Consider the following 21,518-nt stretch of genomic DNA (forward strand, 5'->3'; position numbering starts at 1 on the left):
TTTGAAGTCCAGTTGGTCTTCAGCTAGTAGATGCTTTGCATATTCTAAACTGTCTCTAAGCATCTCAGTAAGGAATAAACATGTCATTGGCTTCACCAGATACCTTAACATAGTCAAATATCCTGATTCAGTTTCTCTGGTTCTTGAATTCCTGAGTAAAAATTATAGCATCTCAGAGTTGGAGGAGGCTTGGGGCTCATAGTATTCCTTAACTATGTCTGTCAGTTGTTGAGAAATTTTAGTTCTGGTGTGACAGGAGAAGTGAGGTTCCTAATAACAGAAAAAGCTGCAGATCCACAGGCAGTCAGGAGAATTCCTCATTGCTTTTCATTTGTCACACTGTAATTTTCTTGATAAAAGTAACATATTCTTTCCAAAACTGGGCTGAGTCTTTGATGGCACGATTGAATGAGTCAAGCTTCCTGAATAACAACATGATGCCAGCAATGCTTACCCCAACTCGATGGTGACTGTCTTGAGTGAGTTCCTTCAAGATTGTGCTTTACCATTGTTATCACTGAAAAATAATTCACAGAGGCTGTTATTGCATCACCAAGTCACCTTTTATTTACACATGAACACTCCTGGTCTTTAGTACTAGAACATAGAACATAGAGCATAGAAACATACAGCACAGTACAGGCCCTTCTGCCCACGATGTTGTGCTGTGGAATATTCCTAATCCAAAAATAAAATAACTAAACCTACATTCCCCGCAATTCACTGCTGTCCATGTGCATGTCCAGCAGTCGCTTAAATGTCACTAATGACTCTGGTTCCGCGACTACCACTGGCAAAGTATTCCATGCGCTCACAACTCTCTGGGTGAAGAACCTCCCTCTGAAGTCTCCTCTATACCTTCCTCCTAACACCTTAAAACTATGACCCCTCGTGGCAGTCAATCCTGCCCTGGGGAAAAGTCTCTGGCTAGCGACTCTATCCATGCCTCTCATTACCTTGTACACCTCGATCAGGTCACCTCTCTTCCTCCTTCTCTCCAGAGAGAAAAGTCCAAGCTCAGTCAACCTCTCCTTGTAAGACAAGCCCTCCAGTCCAGGCAACATCCTGGTAAACCTCCTTTGCACCTTCTCCAAAGCCTCCACATCTTTCCTATAATAGGGCGACCAGAACTGGACACAATATTCCAAGTGTGGTCTCACCAGGGTTTTGTAGAGCTGCAGCATAACCTCGCGGCTCTTCAACTCGATCCCCTTGTTAATGAAAGCCAAAACACCATATGCTTTCTTAATAACCTCATCAACCTGGGTGGCAACTTTGCGGGAGCTATGCACTTGAACACCAAGATCCCGCTGTTCCTCCGCACTGCCAAGAATCCTGCCTTTAATCCTATATTCAGCATTTAAGTTCGATCTTCCAAAATGCGTCACTTTGCAGTAATCCAGGTTGAACTCTATCTGCCATTTCTCAGCCCAGCTCTGCATTCTGTCAATGTCTCACTGAAGCCTGCAATAGCCCTTGATACTATCAGTGGCACCTCCAACCTTTGTGTCATCAGCAAACATACTAACCCACCCCTCAACCTCCTCATCCAAGTCACTTATAAAAATTACAAAGAGCAGGGGCCCAAGAACAGAATCACCACTCAGCACTGACCTCCAGACAGAATACTTACCATCTACAACCACTCACTGCCTCCTGTCAGCCAACCAATTCTGAATCCAGACAGCCAAATCACCCTGTATCCCATACCTCCTGACTTTACGAATGAGCCTGCCGTAGGGAAACTTATCAAATGCCTTGTTGAAGTCCATGTACACCACATCCACTGCTCGACCCTCTTCAACCTGTCTCGTGACCTTCTCAAAGAACTCAGTAAGATTTGTGAGGCATGACCTGCCCCTCACAAAGCCATGCTGACTCCCTTTAATCACGCAATGCTTTCCCAAATAGTCATAAATCCTATCCCTCGGAATTCTTTCCAAAACTTTGCTGACCACAGACGTAAGACTGACTGATCTCTAATTTCCAGGGATTTCCCTATTCCCTTTCTTGAAAAGAGGAACAACATTTGCCTCCCTCCAATCTTCCGGTACGACTCCCGTGGAGAATGAGGAAGCAAAGATCTTCACCAGCGGCTTAGCAACCTCCTTTCTCGCTTCCCGGAGCAACCTAGGATAAATGTGGTCTGGCCCTGGGGACTTATCAATCTTAATGTTTGCCAATATTTCCAGCACATCAACCTCCTCAATCTTGATCTGTTCAAGCCTGTTTTCCTGATCCTCAAAGTTCTCATTCACAACAAGGTCCCTTTTCTTAGTGAAAACTGAAGCAAAAAACTCACTTAGGGCTTCCCCTATCTGCTCAGACTCGACACACAAGTTCTTTACGCTATCCCTAATCGGCCTTACCTTCTCCCTGATCACTCTCTTATTCCTTACGTATGAGTAAAATGCCTTCGGGTTCTCTCTAATCCTTCCTGCCAAGCCTTTTTGGTGCCCCCTCCTGGCCCTCCTCAGTCCACTTTTGAGCTCCTTCTGAGCAAGCCTGTAATCCTCTAAAGCTGTGCTAGACCCTTGCTTCCTCTACCTTACGTAAGCTGCCTTTTTCTTTTTGACGAGAAGCACCTCTGTACCTGTCATCCAAGGCTCCTTCATCTTACCTGTTCTTACCTGCCTCTTTCAGAATCAGGTCTCAGAATGCCAGTATCTCTGCCACTCTCCTATTTGTCTGTCAGCCAGGGCTCCCTGTTTGGGGCAGGTGAACAGCCTCAAACAGGGAACTCATTCTATGAGGTCCACCTGGCTGACCTTGTTACAATCCTTCCTTACAACAAAGCTTCCTGGTCCCCAGCACTATTATCTTTCCTTTGGGTACTATCAACAGGACCAGTGAACAGTTGATAGGTGGGATGCATTGCCATTATTCCAGTTTGCTTAGACCATAGCTTTTAGCCCTGGTTTATACTCAATCTGAAACGCATGGGTTTTAGTTTGATTTCCCAAGCGTGTTAAATTAGCTGTTGTCCCCTCAGGGATGTACAATACTTTATCACAACAACCTCCTTTCACTCCATGGTATAGAACATTGAACAGTACAGCACAGTACAGGCCCTTCACCCATGATGTTGCCCCGATCTTTCACCCGAAACCTAAGGTCTGTCAAACCTCCACTCCTACCTTATTCTATCATCCATATGCCTATCTAATAGCCGCTTAAATGCCCCTAATGAGGCCAACTCCACTACCCTCTCCAGTAATGCATTCCATGCCCTGACCACTCCCTGAGTAAAGAACCTACCTCTGACATCTCCCCGATATCTACCTCCACTCACTTTAAAACTATGCCCCTTCATAAAAGCTACCTCCACCCCAGGAAAAAGTCTCTGGCTGTCTACTCTATCTATACCTCTGATCATTTTGTACACCTCTATCAAATCATCTCTCATCCTTCGTCGTTCGAAAGAGAAAAACCCTAGCTCTCTCAAACTTTCCCCATAAGACCTTCCCTCCATTCCAGGAAACATCTTGGTAAATCTCCTCTGTACCTTTTCCAATGCTTCCACATCTTTCCTGTAATGAGGCGGCCAGAACTGGACACAATTCTCCAGATGTGGCCGAACCAGGCTTTTGTATAGCTGGAGCATAACTTCACGGCTCTTGAACTTGATCCCTCAATTAATTAAAGCTAACACACCATACACCTTCTTAACAACTCTATCCACCTGGGTGGCAGCTTTCAGGGAACTGTGAACATGAACCTCAAGATCCCTCTGCTCCTCCACACTGCTAAGAATCTTTCCGTTATCCCTGTATTCTGCTTCCAAGTTTGTTCTTCCAAAATGAATCACCTCACACTTTTCAGGGTTAAACTCCATCTGCCACTTCCAGCCCAGCTCTGTATCCTATCAATGTCCCTTTGTAACCTAGGACAGCACTCCGCCCTGACAACAACGTGACCCACCTTCATGTCATCCGCGAACTTGCTAATCCACCCTTCCACTCCTTCATCCAAATCATTTACAAAAATCACAAATCGAAGAGGACTTGGAACAGATCTTTGTGGTACACCACTCGTAACTGAGCACCATGTTGAATATTTTCCATCCACTACCACCCTTTGTCTTCTTAATCCAATCTGCCACATTTCCCCCTATCCCATGTCTCCTTACCTTCTGCATGAGCCTACCATGGGGTTCCTTATCAAACACCTTACTTAAATCCATGTATACCACATCCACTGCTCCACCTTCATCCACGTGTTTGGTCATCTCTTCAAAGAATTCAATAAGGTTTGTGAGGCATGATCTACCCCTCACAAATCCATGCTGACTATCACAAATCAAACTGTGCCTTTCCAAGTGATCATAAATCCTGTCTCTCAGAGCCCTTTCCAATAATTTGCCCACCACTGAAGTAAGACTAACTGGCACGTAATTTCCGGGGTTATCCCTATTCCCTTTTTTGAACAAGGGAATGATGTTTGCCTCTCTCCAATCTTCCGGCACTATACCCGTGGACAGTGAGGACTAAAAGATCATCGCCAAAGGCACTGCAATCTCATCCCTCACTTTCCATAGAATCCTTGGATAAATCCCATCAAGCCTGGGGGACTTATCTACCTTCAACTTCCTCAGAACTCCTAGCACATCTTCCTTACTAACATCAACCTCCTCTAGGCTATCTGCCTGTTTCAAACTGTCCTCCTCTACATCTAAGTCCCTCTCAGTTGTGAATACTGAAGTAAAGTATTCATTAAGGACCTCTCCTATCTCTTTAGGCTCCGTGCACAAATTCCCTTTACAATCCGTGAGTGGCCCTACCCTTTCTCTGGTCATTCTCTTATTCCTCACGTACGTAAAAAGCCTTGGAGTTTTCCTTGATCTGACCTGCCAAGGTTTTCTCATGCTCCCTTATAGCTCTTCTCGGTCCTTTTGTCAGCTCTTTCCTGGATAACTTGTAACCCTCTGGAGCCTTTCCCGTTCCTCTTTTCCCAAACATTACATATGCCTCCTTCTTGCTCTTAACCAGTCGTTCGACCTCTCTCGAGAACCAAGGCTCCCTCACTCGACCGCATCTTCTCTGCCTGCTAGAGACAAACATATCGAACACACGCAGTAGGCATGCCTTAAACAATCTCCACATTTCAATAGTGCTCTTCCCTGACAGCATCTGTTCCCAATTTATGTTACCCAGTTCTTACCTGAGAGAATTATAATTACCCTTTCCCCAATTACAAACCTTACCCTGCTCTATGTACCTATTCTTTTCTGTGACCATTGTAACAGTTCCAGAGTTATGATCGCTACTTATTTTTAAAGTCCAGGAATTAATAAAGCTATGGATCTAACACCAGTTTTGCTACTGGGCTGGATAAATTAAGGAATGTGCTTTTATTTGACGTATGTCCACAGACCTGGTTTTAGAGATCCAGTAACTTCAGTCATGTGTGCTTCAATGTATTTAATTATCAACGTTTGATGCTAGCCACAGGGATGGGAGGAACAGGACAAAGCGAAGATATTTGGTCAAGGCTCCTGCAAAATTAAGGTTTTTCATTAAATATACAATGCAAATAAAACAGACTACTTTTTGAATGCAAGAGATTTTGGTGTAAGCAAAAATTTCATGGTGTAACAATGGAAATGTAACCGATCCTCCAGGTTATGTAAACGTCCAACTTAAATTTGAAACTGCACACATTATTGTATTGTAGTGCCCTTTCACTGGCACTTGGAGATTGCTAGTGAATCTTTCAAATCTCAATTTATATCGATAGCTTTCCATAACAATGTCATCCAAGCAACCAGGGATTCCATATTTCAGGATAGCTGTCTTCTTTTTCTACTGTCCTTCTCCCGGATCAGTGATGATGGTGTTCACAAATCTGTTGGATCAGAAGAACTCTGCATGCTTTAACAGGAATGTTGGTGACAATTTTTAAGGCTTATAAATTTTCAGCTGTGACCAACGTTTCCATTTAAGAATCTCTTTAACATCTACTCATATTGATTTGTCACCTGTAATAATTCCCTTGTATGGCCCAATCCACTGGAATCGTAACCAATACCTGATTTCCTGGATCTGGAGTATCCACTACCGTATCTTTTTTCCCTTTTTCCCAAACCCTGACTCGCTTCATGCCCATCTCTCCCCCTTCTGTCCATGCAATTCTTTAGCCAATTCCTCACAAGAATTGGGTGACGCTGTCTCTGACTCCCTGTCCCCCAATAATTACAGCCTTACTAGCTGCATAATCCTAACAGTCATCACCTCAAACAGGGTCACTGCTGACTCTCTTGCTGGAATGAATCTCAGCTTTGTTAGACTCATGGTTAGTGCCCTTGCCTAGCCTAGTTCTGTTTCTGTCAGTGCTTTGGTTAAACAATTCTTGAGTATCCCATTCATTCCTGAACTCTGGGGATGATAGGGTAAATGGAATTTTTGCTTAATCTTGAGTAGAGCACACCTAGGTCACTTTATGACCAGTGAAGTGAGTCCTTTTACCTCCATTGCTGTATCGTTTCTTCTGCAAATATTTGTGCAATGAGCAGTCCCAACATGGGAATGCTTCTACTCAGCTCGTAAATCTGTCTTTATGGACTCGGCAACACTGTTTCCCTTGACACTGGGGGACTAGTCTGATAAAGTCCATCTGGATCTGTTCTCATGGCCCGGGGCCTAGGGGCTAAGATCCAAGCTTCATTTCAGTAGTCTTCCCTGGCTCACACTATGCACATGTCACACATCACTGACAGAGGTCCATGATGTCCCTTCCCATTCCTGGCCACCACCAACATCATCTTGTATTGTATTTTGTTTCTCAATATGTGTCATCCATGGTACGTTTTCATCAGTATTTGCCACATACAATGAGCAGTTACAGTTCTATGCTGCATTCTCCATACTCCATTCTTTCCTTTTCCTACTTCCCATGATATTTGAGTATGATCTGTTCAGATTGTTTGTTTGCATTTGTATTTTCTTTCAGTGAATTTCTTTCCATAACTTGTTCTAAAATTCACTATATTCTATTGTCTGTAACCTCTGAATATTATAGATGCAGATTTATGCTCCTTAGTTTGGTTTGTTATCTCCCAATTCTCTCTCTGCCAATGATGTGGAAGTGCTACTATTGGACTGGGTTGGACGAGGTCAGAAATCACACAACACCAGGTTATAGCCCACAGGTTTATCTGAAAACACAAGGTTTCAGAGCCTCGCTCCCACCTGAAGAAGAACCGAGGCACCAAATGCTTTGTTTTCAGATAAGCCTGTTGGACTATAACCTGGTGTCGTGTGATTTCTGACACTATCTGCCAATCTCCTCATGCTGTAATGGTAAAGTAACATCTTACGTGGACTTAAAATTGTTCAGATCTCTTTTATTTGAATCCATGTTGTGGATACTTCTTACTAAATATTCCAATCACAAAGCCCATTATTGTTTGATTCTAAATTCTACTTGCTCCTTGCAATTCCACTCACTTTACTTTATCCCAGTCATCTTAAGGTCAGTTTCTCCAGGAGTAGGTCTCGTTATCTTTAAGTTAAGATATTTTCTCACTGTGTGGGCCACATTAAGCATTTCAGCTGTGCTATTTGTTAAGTAGGTGCACATGATTGAAACCCGTTCTTCAGTGCAATATTTCCCCCACTTTGTCTATTTGGGATCAATCTCAGAATATCCGTGCACACTAATACTGTATCGCTATACCATGCCACGCATTTTTGACTCTTGTATGATCCTATCAAAAGATCTGTGAGGTTTTACTTATCTCTTCATGTATTAACCCGATGCCTTGGGTGGTGGCTTGATTATCAAATGCAGTTCTCTTCAAGGAAAGACAAGGCACAAATATTACCAAGACAAATCTATCCATTTATTAGGCTCATCTAAACTTCCTTTTCACAAGAGTGCATGTTAACCTCAGTTGACATTAGAACCCTTTATTCTCATTTTATTTGATGTTTGACTTCTTCTGCAATCCCTCTCCACCCTTAATATCTTCCTCTCTTAATTTATTTTTGCATTTCAACTAGGTACGATCCTATCTCATTCCTGAACCCTGGAGAAATGTGTAGTATAAGAAAATATTTCTGATATCTCAAAAACAGAAGTCAAGTGTGACCCTCAGCAATAACATACTTTATTCAGTTTTTCTTTTAGGCGGAATTTTTTGAGGCTACTTGGTAACTCACTCTGGGTATTTATATTTAATTTGCCCAAATTCAATATTTTGTTTACTTCTGCAAAATCCATGAACAATATTTCTTCCATGCATTGAAACCAATGAGACTCTTTGCATGTATTTCATTATTTTCCAGAATCCTTTAAAATTACAGGTAACCATTCATAGAACATAGAACATAGAACAGTACAGCACAGAACAGGCCCTTCAGCCCTCGATGTTGCACCGACCTGTGAACTAATCTAAGCCCCTCCCCCTACACTATCCCATCATTATCCATTTGCTTATCCAAGGACTGTTTAAATGCCCCTAATGTGGCTGAGTTAACTACATTGACAGGCAGGGCATTCCATACCCTTACCACGCTCTGAGTAAAGAACCTGCCTCTGACATCTGTCGTATATCTATCACCCCTCAGTTTGTAGATATGCCACCTTGTACAAGCTGAAGTCATCATCCTCGGAAAAAGACTCTCACAGTCCACCCTATCTAATCCTCTGATCATCTTGTATGTCTCTATTAAATTCCCTCTTAGCCTCCTTCGCTCCAATGAGAACAGACCCAAGTCGCTCAGCCTTTCCTCATAAAACCTTCGCTCCAGACCAGGCAACATTCTGGTAAATCTTCCCTGCATCTTTTCCAATGCTTCCACATCCTTCCTGTAATGGGGCGACCAGAACTGCACCCAATATTCCAAATGAAGCTGCACTAACGTTTTGTACAGTTGCAACATGACATCACGGCTCTGGGACTCAATCCCTCTATCAATAAAACCTAACACGCCGTAAGCCTTTTTAACAGCACTATCAACCTGGGTGGCAACTTTCAGGGATCTATGTATATGGACACCAAGATCCCTCTGCACGTCCACACTACCAAGAATCTTTCCATTGACCCAGTATTCTGCCTTCCTATGATTCTTCCCAAAGTGAATCACCTCACATTTATCTGCACTGCACTCCATTTGCCACCTTTCAGCCCAATTCTGCAGTTTATCCAAGTCTCCCTGCAACCAGCAATGTTCTTCCACACTGTCCACCACTCCACTGACTTTAGTGTCATTTTCAAACTTACTCACCCATCCACCTATGCCTGTGTCCAAGTCATTTATAAAAATGACAAACAGCAGTGGTCCCAAAACAGATCGTTGAGGCACACCACTCGTGACCGGACTCTAGGCTGAATATTTTCCATCAACCACCGCTCATTGCCTTCTTACAGAAAGCCAGTTTCGAATCCAACTGCTAAATCTCCCTCAATCTCGTGCCTCTGTATTTTTTCCAATAGCCTACCATGTGGAACCTTATCAAAGGCTTTACTGAAGTCCCTGTACACCACGTCAACTGCCCTTCCCTCATCCACATGCTTGGTCACCTTCTCAAAAAACTCAATGGAGTTTGTGAGACACGACCTGCCCTTGATGAATCCATGTTGGCAATCTCCAGTCAAATTGTTGCTTGCTAGATGATTATAAATCCTATCTCTTATAATCGTTTCCAAAACTTTTCCTACAACACTCGTAAGGCTCACAGGTCTATAATTGCCTGGGTCATCTCTACAGCCCTTCTTGAACAAGGGCACAACATTTGCAATCTTCCAGTCCTCTGATACTAAACCTGTAGACGATGATGATTCAAAGATCAAGGCCAAAGGCTCCGCCACCTCCTCCCTAGCTTTCCAGAGAATCCTCGGAAAAATCCCATCTGGCCCAGGGGATTTATCTACCTTCACACCTTCTAGAATTGATAACACCTGCTCCTTACTAACCTCAATCCTTTCAATTCTAGTAGCCCGTAAATCAGTCTTCTCCTCCACAATATTCTCCTTTTCTTGAGTGAAAACAGATGAAAAATATTCATTTAGCACCTCTCCGATCTCCACTGGGTCCATACACAACTTTCCACTTCTGTCTTTGACTGGCCCTATTCCTACCCTAGTCATCCTCTTATTCCTCACATACCTATAGAAAGCTTTAGGGTTCTCCTTTATTCTACCTGCTAATGTCTGCTCATGTCGCCTCCTTGCTCTTCTTAACTCTTTCTTTAAATCCTTCCTAGCTAATCTGTAACTCTCCATCGCCTCATCTGAACCATCTTGTCTCATCGTCACATAAGCTTCACTCTTCCGTTTAACAAGAGATACAATTTCTTTAGTAAACGACAGTTCCCTTACCTTATCACTTCCTCCCTGCCTGACAGCGACATACCTGTCAAGGAAACGCAATATCTGTTCCTGAAACCAGCTCCACATTTCGACTGTGAAATTCCCTGTACACGTTTTAGAATACCAAACCATGCATGTCTTCATATGATTTCTTATTATGATATGCTCGAGTGTGCCCAGGCTTCATAGTTTTGAAATGCTTGATGCTGAATATATTGAATGTTTCACAGTCATCCTCCGACACTGCGGTATCAGTGGTTTGATGGGTTAAGGATGGCTCATCCATCACCGTGTTGCGACATTAAAAGTCTGCAGACAAATTCAGAAGTTCAAAGCGGTTGGAAATATCTTCTGTATTTGCAGTTATTTGAAAAACAAAACAGTATCCATCTCACTTCAAGCAGAATGGGTTCATTAGTCCAAGTATCTCTGTTGATGAAAATTATATATTGCGTATATAAATTCTTTGATCTGTGCAGATAGTTTACTACTGACCAAAGAGGCGAGGGTGAAAACTCTTGGTTGTAATTACATCACAACTCGCCTTCCTCCTGTACAGAGACAAAAGCCATGTGCTCTGGAGCTTTTCCAAACAAGAGAGAGTTTGTGTCCTTTGTTAAATTTTACTTTCCTTTCAAACTCTTTGGCATTAGTTTTCTCAGATTTTAGAAAGTATTATTGGATAATTTTATTCAAAGGGAGTTACTTTTCCAAAATTCCAGTTTTCCCTATTTTTTAAAGTATGAGAGGCATAGATAGAGTCGATAGCCAGAGACTATTTCCCAGGGCAGAAATGGCTAGCACGAGGGGTCATAGTTTTAAGCTGGTTGGTGGAAAGTATAGAGGGGATGTCAGAGGCAGGTTCTTTACGCAGAGAGTTGTGAGAGCATGGAATGCGTTGCCAGCAGCAGTTGTGGAAGCAAGGTCATTGGGGTCATTTAAGAGACTGCTGGACATGCATATGGTCACAGAAATTTGAGGGTGCATACATGAGGATCAATGGTCGGCACAACATTGTGGGCTGAAGGGCCTGTTCTGTGCTGTACTGTTCTATGTTCTATGTTCTATGTTCTATGTTCTATGATTTCACCAACAAACATTTAAGATGAGCAAATCTTATCATCCAGAATTAAAGATTCACCCACATATTAAAATAACATTTAGAAGTTCACTCTGGCCAGAAAATGAAATTCCAAACATGATAAGTGTTCTGAAATTAAACATTTACCCTGGAGTCTTTCCTCAAACTAAATACAACACCACCCCCAGGCCTCCTACCCTCCCTTGACCTTTTCATCTCCAACTGCCGTCGAGACATCAACCGCCCCAGCCTCTCCACCCATCTCACCCACTCCAACCTCTCCCCCACAGAACGGGCAGCCCTCCGCTCTCTCCGCTCCAACCCCAACCTCACCATCAAACCTGCAGACAAGGGTGGCGCAGCAGTAGTATGGCGCACTGACCTCTACATCGCTGAGGCCAAACGCCAACTCTCCGACACCACCTCCTACCGCCCCCTTGATCATGACCCCACCCCCGAGCACCAAACCATCATCTCCAACACCATCCATGACCTCATCACCTCAGGGGACCTCCCACCCACAGCCTCCAACCTCATTGTTCCCCAACCCTGCACAGCCGGTTTCAATCTTCTTCCTAAAATCCACAAACCTGCCTGCCCTGGTCGACCCATTGCCTCAGCCTGTTCCTGCCCCACTGAACTCATCTCCATCTGCAGTTCCCATTATCTCTGATACTATTTTAACCTCACTGTGAACCCTCTTCCAGGGATGCCTAACCTGAAGAAGTTACCCTCCTCCCTCCGGACCAACCTCAGGGAATCTCTGTCCCATTGCAACTCTCTTGTAATCCACCTATCTTCTTTTCTCTCCATCTTCAGTCCGCCTCCCCCTCTCTCCCTATTTATTCCAGAACCCTCACCCCATCCCCCTCTCTGATGAAGGGCCTAGGCCCGAAACATCAGCTTTTTCGCTCCTGAGATGCTGCTTGGCCTGCTGTGTTCATCCAGCCTCACATTTTATTATCTTGGAATTCTCCAGCAACTGCAGTTCCCATTATCTCCACCTATCTGGACTCCATTTTCTCCCCTTTGGTCCAGGAACTACCCACCTACGTCCATGACACCACCCATGCCCTCCACCTTCTCCAGGACTTCCAATTCCCTGGCCCCCAACACCTCACTTTCACCATGGACGTCCAGTCCCTATACACCTGTATTCCGCATGCAGATGGCCTCAAGGCCCTCCGCTTCTTCCTGTCCCGCAGGCCCGACCGATCCCCCTCCACCGACATCCTCATCTGCCTAGCCAAACTCGTCCTCACCCTCAACAACTTCTCTTTCGATTCCTCCCACTTCCTACAGACAAAGGAGGTGGCCATAGGTACCCGCATGGGCCCAAGCTATGCCTGCCTCTTTGTAGGTTACGTGGAACAGTCCCTCGTCCGCACCTACACAGGCCCCAAACCCCACTTCTTCCTCCGTTACATTGATAACTGTATCGGTGCCGCCTCTTGCTCCCCAGAGGAGCTCGAACAGTTCATCCACTTCACCAACATCATCCACCCCAACCTCAAGTTCACCTGGGCCATCTCCAACACATCCTTCACCTTCCTGGACCTCTCAGTCTCTATCTCGGGTTACCAGCTAGAAACCGATGTCCATTTCAGGCCCACTGACTCCCACAGCTACCTAGAATACACCTCCTCCCACCCACCCTCCTGCAAAAATTCCATCCCCTATTCCCAATTCCTCCGCCTCTGCCGCATCTGCTCCCAGGATGAGGCATTCCACTCCAGCACATCCCAGATGCCCAAGTTGTTCAAGGACCGCAACTTTCCCCCGCAGTGGTCAAGAACGCCCTTGACCACGTCTCCCGCATTTCCCGCAACACATCCCTCACAGCCCGCCCCCGCCACAACCACCCCCAGAGGATTCCCCCCCCCCCCGTTCTCACATACCACCTCACCAACCTCCGGATACAACGTATCATCCTCCGACACTTCCGCCATTTACAATCCGACCCCACCACCCAAGACATTTTTCCATCCCCACCCCTGTCTGCTTTCCGGAGACACCACTCTCTCCGCGACTCCCTTGTCCGGTCCACACTGCCCTCCAACCCCACCACACCTGGCACCTACCCCTGCAACTGCAGGAAGTGCTACACTTGCCCCCACACTTCCTCCCTCACCCCCATCCCAGGCGCCAAGATGACCTTCCATATCAAGCAGATGTTCACCTGCACATCTGTCAATGTGGTATACTGTATCCATTGTACCCGGAGTGGCTACCTCTACATTGGGGAAACCAAGAGGAGGCTTGGGGACTGCTTTGCAGAACACCTCCACTCTGTTTGCAACAAACAACTGCACCTCCCAGTCGCGAGCCATTTCAACTCCTCCTCCCATTCCTCAGACGACATGTCCATTCTGGGCCTCCTGCGGTGCCACAACGATGCCACCTGAAGGTTGCAGGAACATCAACTCATGTTCTGCTTGGGAATCCTGCAGCCCAATGGTATCAATGTGGACTTCACCAGCTTCAAAATCCCCCCCTTCCCCCACTGCATCCCAAAACCAGCCCAGTTTGTCCCCTCCCCCCACTGCACCACACAACCAGCCCAGCTCTTCCCCTCCACCCACTGCACCACACAACCAGCCCAGCTCGTCCCCTCCTCCCACTGCATCCCAAAACCAGTCCAACCTGTCTCTGCCTCCCTAACCTGTTCTTCCTCTCACCCATCCCTTCCTCCCACCTCAAGCCGCACCTCCATTTCCTACCTACCACCTCATCCCACCTCCTTGACCTGTCCATCTTCCCTGGACTGACCTATCCTCTCCCCACCTCCCCACCTATACGCTCCTCTCCACCTATCTTCTTTTCTCTCCATCTTCAATCCACCTCCCCCTCTCTCCCTATTTATTCCAGAACCCTCTCCCCATCCCCCTTTTCTGATGAAGGGTCTAGGCCCGAAACGGCAGCTTTTGTGCTCCTGAGATGCTGCTTGGCCTGCTGTGTTCATCCAGCTCCACACTTTGATATCTTGGATTCTCCAGCATCTGCAGTTCCCATTATCTCAACACAGATTGTGCAGTATCTGTATTGTCAGTTGATTTGATTATTCCTTCTTCAATTGGCTTTATCTAAATGATTCCCAAATGTAAACTTTTACCAGACTTTAGAGAAACAAATTCTAAATCAATATTTTGTAGCAGGTTTTTCTTTTATACAACTACTGATCATTCCTAAAAGGAACTTCTATGTTACAAGTTGTTGGAAACACACATCATCACACATTTCCAAAATGTAAATTGGACTCGAAGTACTCCACAATCTCAACCTCCAATTAGGAAAACACATACATTACACAAGACAATACTTAACAACTAATGAATATGACTCTATGAATGAAAGTACATAAAAACCAGACCACAAAGTGTTAACACTTGGTTCCGGGACTATGGATGCTCAAATTCCCATCCAGACAGGAAGGATTTATTACCTCGAACAAGCACAAAAGGCGGTTTCTCTCTCTCGTACAAGTAATAAACTTTTTTTTTGCTTTCTCCCAATCTCAAGTTTTTAAACTTTCTGCTTATCCTCTCCTTTTGGAGAGCGTGAGATGTATAGTTCTATATCCAATGATTCACCTCCCAGAACCAGCAGTTGTACTACACAGCCATGAGACAGGAGTTACCTCTGTATGTCTCGGCTGTGAGAATCATCTGCTGCCTGATGAATTTCTCTTTTGATTATTTCGGCTTGGTTCAGGTGCTGGTGGTACTGGCCCAGACAGCATTACTTTGGACAACTTTTATGTCTCTGTTTAATTGACTTACGTGTTTATTTTAATTCTACACGAGTTCAAAGTACTAATATTCAGGGTTTGTTGTCTTTGTTTTTCTTGTACCTCTATCACACCCCACCCCTCACTCTCTTTGGAAACAATGTGGGTTTGTAAGGTTTCCTTTTGCTTTAACCGTTTGATCAATTTTTGGTTGATTATAGTCAGCATTTTGGATCTTCTGGTCCCACTTGATGTCATTCTTCCCTTTACTAACTTTTCCCTTTGGTTTAGCCATCAGTACTCGAACTCTTGGTGCCTGCTTACCGAAGCAGCTGACACCAGCATGTTGGTGGCCTTTGGATTTGCTTTGTCCTCATTACTCACATGGTTTAGCTCGGTTTCCCCCCTGCCTAGCCTTCTCCCTCTCACTCCAGGTTTCTGGATATTTCACTGGACATGAGAGTCTCTCCTTTGCTCCTGGCTCCAGATTAGCACGAGTTTTCCTCTTCTTCAGTCCCTCTCAGGGCCTGATCTTTACTCCCTTAGTTCTTTTGTACCACAACTTAAGTCTGACAATGAACTATGCGGTTATCGTCCCTAACTACGGGTGGTCAGATAAATATACTCACCCACTTAGGAGCCAACTAGTTGGTTGTTATCCAGTGTAGGAGCCTGCTCACGGCGCCAATTAGTGCAGGGATTTTTGAAAGATTGAGCCTTCAGATCTGAGTTTAACAAAACGAGTTTATTCAAGCTTGTACCACATATCTGTGGGAGAGGTCTCTAAGTCTAACTCACAGGGTCTCTGCCATTTGCAGTTCAAAACAGAATATTAATACATTTTCATGTCACAATGGTTACATGCAGCATTCACATAAAACAAACTATATGTCAGTCCCTTACAACGAAATACAGTTTGCATTTTAGTTTCTTGCAAAGTGCTAAATTCTCTAATTTCAGTAGGATATTCGCTTCTGTGTTATATCCAGAGTTTATCTGCCCCCACCATCTGCTCACAACACCCAAGCCTTTCACTTCTGAGTGATACTTATGTGACTATCTTAAGCTATACAGATGGTCTCTGAACCCTAACCAGGTGCTGACTGTTCCCTCTTCTGGATATGCAGTTAAACTACCAGAGCTACAGTTTTCTTATATGGATATTGTTTTTATTCATTTGTGGGCCACGGGTAACTCTGGCTGGATCCAGCATTTACCACCCATCCCTAGTTGCTCCCTTTAGAAGGTAATGGTGAGCTGCCTACTTGAAGCACTGCAGCCCACCTGCTCTTAACCCTACTCTCTACTGCTGGACCATGCTTATTCAATGCTGTGTGGCATACCTGGCCTGCTGTGTTCATCCAGCTCTACAACTTGTTATCTAACATTCTGGGGACCCAGGTTTGAATCCCGCCACAGCAGATGGTGGAATTTGGATTCCATAAAGTATCTGGAATTAAGAATCTAATGATGACAATTGTTAATTTTCAGGAAAAGCCCATCTTGGTCACTAATGTCCTTTAGGGAAGGAAACTGCCATCCTTACCTGGTCTGGCCTACATGTGACTCCAGACCCACATCAATATGGTTGACTCTGAACTGCCCTCTTGGCAATAAATGCTGCCCAGCATATGGGCATATGCACCCTCATCCTGTGAATGAATAAATACATGATATTTTAGAGCATTCTGCTTCTTTTTTGTAATTTCACCCCTTTTACATTCTCATATGACTCTTACCATTCCTGAGTGGAGCATAATTGGTTCTGAACAGTGTAACTTTGGGTGAGATTTGTGACAGAATTAATTGATTCTGGCATTAGGAACATCTTGTATATGTCTTCATGTTGTTCTGATGATATGCGGTGAGATTTTGGCTGGGCAACAGTGAGCTTCTTACTCAGCTGATTGTAGCCTGTTAAAGGCCTTCATAACTGTTCATCTCACCTCAGTAACATGCAGCTTTTCTTATCCTAACAAGCGCCATGAGCAAACCCAATGTTGAGAACATGTAACATTTTAAAAATATATTCACAGAATGTGGTATCCCTGGACAGGCCAACATGCATTACCCATGTCTAATTGCCCCGAGGAAAGGTGACAGCCCAGTGTTCTTGTTGCTGAACTGCTATCTCAGATGTCCAGGTTATGTTCTGGGGAGCTGGGTTCAATTCCCGCCACAGCAGATGGCAGAATTTGAATCCAGTAATAATCCGGAATTAAGAAGTCTAAAGATGGCCATGAATCTATTGTCAATTATTGGAAACACACATCTGTTTCACTAATTGTTTCAGAGATAGTAGGAACTGCCGATGCTGGAGAATCTGAGGTAACAGGGTGTGAAGCTGGATGAACACAGCAGGTCAAGCAGCATCAGAGGAGCAGGAAAGCTGACGTTTCGGGTCAGGACTCTTCTTCAGAAATGAGGGAGGGGAAGGGGATTCTAAAATAAATAGGGAGAGAGGGGGAGGCGGATGGAAGATGGATAGAGGAGAAGACAGGTGGAGAGGAGACAGACCAGTTAAAGAGGCGAGATGCAGCCAGGAGAGGTGAGTGTTGATGGGAAGGTAGGGAGGGCATAGGTCAGTCCAGGGAGGATGGACAGCTAAAGTGGGCGGGATGACGTTAGTAGTTAGGAGATGTGTGTTGGGCTTGAGGTGGGAGGAACGACAGGTTAGGGAGACGGGGATGAGCTGGGCTGGTTTTGGGATGCAGTGGGGGAAGGGGAGATTTTGAAGCTTGTGAAGTCCACATTGATACCATTGGGCTGCAGGGCTCCAGAGTGGAATATGAGTTGCTGTTCCTGCAACCTTCGGACACTACCTTCTGTTGTTTCTCACAGTCCTGGGCAGAGCAGTTGCCATACCAGGCTGGTATGCACCCGGACAGCGTGCTTTCAGTGGTGCATCTGTAGAAGTTGGTGAGGGACCTTATGGACATGGCAAATTTCCTGAGCTGGCTGGGGAAGAAGAGGTTATTGTGCCTCCTTCACAGTTGTATCTTTGTGAGAAGCCTAGGACAGGTCATTGGTTATCATCCCTCTGAAGAACTTGATGCTCTTCACACTTTCAACCTCAGTTCCTTTGGTGTAGATGGGGACGTGAGGTCCTCCTTTCTTTCTGAATGTAAATGATCAATTCACTAGTTTTGCCAACATTGAGAGACAGATTGTTCTCATTGCACCACATCACCAAGCCCTCTGTCTCCCGTTTGTTAGATTAATAACCTAAAGGTTATACTAGGCCATTGCCTCCCATTCTCAAGCTGGCTGTCAGAGTGGGCCCTTGGTGTGTTCAGCTCACTGTGGTTGTGAGGAACCTGCATGTTGCTCAGTGTCTCAGAGCACAATCCATGGCCTAGTGCTATTATCGCTGGGCTGTTAACCCAGGGATCCAGATCATGTTCTGGGGACCTGGGTTCAGTTAGTGGAATTTGAATTCAATGAAATATCTGGAATTAAGAGCCTAATGATGACTGTGAATGTATTGTAAATTGTGAGGAGAAATTAACCTGGTTCACTAATGTCCTTCAGGGACACGCACGCATGCATGCACGCACACACACACACCCCCTCCCCCACCCCCACCCCTCCCCCTCCCCCTTCCCCTCCCCCTCCCCCTCACACACACGCACGCACGCACACGCTCTCTCACACACACACACCCTCTCTGATAGGCTGGGACGTCCATTAAAACCTACAGCATATGCTAATTGCCGTGTACTGAACGCATTGCATGGTCATTTGACCAAACAGTGATGCTGGAAAGTGGTTTTTGTGTAATTCTTTGTCCGGTCAGTTGGTGAGTTAGGGGGTATGTGCCTTTGGTATTCTCTGTAGGGGGTATGTCCCAGCATCCAGGCATGCTATGCTGTGCACAACTGGAGCAGGTGGGAAACCTTTAGAAAGTACCTGGATGAGCACTTGAAATGTCCTAATATTTGTGGCTATGAGCCTAGTAGGGGCAAGTGGGCTTTGTGCAGAATTAATGTAGTTTCAGCAGTACAGGCTTGATGGGCCAAAAAGCCTCAGCTGAACTGCAGGATTCTGTGACTACTTGAACTGAACTAGGCACTGGAAAGACTTTTGGCAATAACAGCCCCGTCGACCCACCTCACTAACATCCGGAGGTTAGTGCCAAAATTGAGAGAGCTGTCTCACAGACTAGTCAAGCAACAGCCTGACACAGTCACACTCACAGAATCATACCGTACAAACTAAGGGCTAAAAGGGGACACAAAATATCTTCAGCAAACAGGGTTAAGGAAAATCCCAAAGCCTTTTATTCAAAGAACATGAACAAAGAAAATTACAGCTCAGGAGCAAACCCTTCGGCCTCTGTCTAAACCTGTCGCCTACTTTCTAATATAATAAAATGTGAGGCTGGATGAACACAGCAGGCCAAGCAGCATCTCAGGAGCACAAAAACTGACGTTTCGGGCCTGGACCCTTCATCAGAGCTCTGATGAAGGGTCCAGGCCCGAAACGTCAGCTTTTGTGCTCCTGAGATGCTGCTTGGCCTGCTGTGTTCATCCAGCCTCACATTTTATTATCTTGGAATCTCCAGCATCTGCAGTTCCCATTATCTCTGAGCCTACTTTCTAATGACTTGTATCCCTCTGCTCCCTGCCCATTCATGTATCTGTCGAGATACATCTTATATGATTGCCCGCCTCTACCACCTCCGTTGGCAATGTGTTCCAGGCACCCACCACCCTCTGTGTAAAGAACTTTCCACGCATATCTCCCATAAACTTGCCTCCTCTCACTTTGAACTCATGACCCCTAGTAATTGAGTCCCCCACTCTGGGAAAAAACTCCTTGCTATCCACCCTGTCTATACCCCTCATGATTTTGTAGACCTCAATCAGGTCCCCCCTCAATCTCCATCTTTCTAATGAAAATAATCCCAATCTACTCAACCTCTCTTCATAGCTAGCACCCTCCATACCAGGCAACTTCCTGGTGAACCTCCTCTGCACCCTCTCCAAAGCATCCACATCCTTTTGGTAATGTGGTGACCAGAACTGTACACAGTACTCCAAATATGGCTGAACCAAAGTCCTATACAACTGCAACATGACCCGCCAACTCTTGTACTCAATACCCCGCCCAATGAAGGAAACCAGGCCGTATGCCTCTTGACCACCCTATTGACCTCTGTTGCCACCTTCAGGGTACAACGGACCTGAACACCCAGATCTCTCTGTGCTTCCCTGCCCCTAACGTCAGGCTCACTGATCGATAATTACCTGGACTATCCCTGCTACCCTTCTTATACAAGGGGACAACAATAGCAAGTCTCCAGTCCTCTGGAAAATAGGCGACAGGCTTGGACAGAGGATCTGGATTGGCGCAGGCTTGGAGGGATGAAGGGTCTGTTCCTGTGCTGTAATTTTCTTTGTTCTTTTGTTATGTCTCAGACACCACCATCACCATCCCTGGATATGTCCTGTCCCACTGGCAGGACAGACCCAGCAGATAGGGGTGGCACAGTCAGGTGGGAGTTGCTCTGGGAGCCCTCAGCGTTGATTCCAAACCCCATGAAGTCTCATGGCTTCAGGTTAAACATGAGCAAGGAAACCTCCTGCTGAAAGGACATAGTTGCTAGACTGGGTCTGTGGCAGATGGTGAGGGAACCAACAAGAGGGAAAAACATGGGTCACCTCATCCTCACCAATCTGCCAGCTGCAGATCCATCTGTCCATGACAGTATCAGGAGGAGCGACCATCGTACAGTCCTTGTGGAGACAAAATCCTGCTTTCACATTGAGAACAACCTCCATCGTGTTGTGTAACACTATCACCGTGCTCAATGGGACAGACTTCACACAGTTCTAGCAACTCAAGACTGGGCATCCATGAGACACTGTGGGTCATCAACAGCAGCAGAGTTGTACTCCAGCACGATCTGTAACCTCATGCTCTGGCATATCGCCTGCTTAACCATTGTGATTGTAATGAGGTATGCCAGATGGACCTCATAGAAAATGAATTTCCTGATTGGTCCAATCAGAGAACCCCAGCTGACCGATAAAAATGGGAGCTGACTCTGTGGGAGCTGGATCAGTGTCAAGGACTTTCCATGTGTGAATAAAGGGTGACAGGACACTGGTGTTTGTGGAGTTATTTCAGTGGCGATAAGGGGAAAGCACATTCCTGAAAAAATTCGCTCACAATTGTCTTTGTACTGGGGTAAACATTTCTGGCATCATGCTGTTATTTGGGAAGCTTGCTGTGTTTGATCGTGCTGTTGAACTCTGGGCCCAGTATGTGGTAAGAATGTGTTATTTTGTTCCGGGCAAATGACACTGGGGCAGATTAAAAGTGATGAGTAATTCTCCTGACAGCTTGTGGATGCAAGGCTTTTTCAGTTAATTGCAGCCTAATTCTGAAATGCT

At 45.3% G+C, this 21,518-nt stretch overlaps 1 protein-coding gene and 1 long non-coding RNA gene across 3 annotated transcripts in view; one reads left to right on the top strand and one right to left on the bottom strand.

The window, feature by feature from the left end:
* The window catches only part of LOC125463118 (plectin-like), a 392,251-nt gene that overhangs the window by 32,266 nt on the left and 338,467 nt on the right, over window positions 1-21,518 (top strand). The gene's annotated exons all lie outside the window — the stretch shown is intronic.
* LOC132206628 (uncharacterized) lies at window positions 455-15,838 on the bottom strand. Its single transcript, XR_009443058.1, has 3 exons — window positions 15,750-15,838; window positions 5,374-5,494; window positions 455-517 (listed from the first exon to the last, which is right to left on the bottom strand). It is a non-coding gene; the product is annotated as an uncharacterized LOC132206628 (long non-coding RNA).

Source organism: Stegostoma tigrinum, chromosome 2 (assembly GCF_030684315.1).
Source record: "Stegostoma tigrinum isolate sSteTig4 chromosome 2, sSteTig4.hap1, whole genome shotgun sequence".
NCBI lineage: Eukaryota > Metazoa > Chordata > Chondrichthyes > Orectolobiformes > Stegostomatidae > Stegostoma > Stegostoma tigrinum.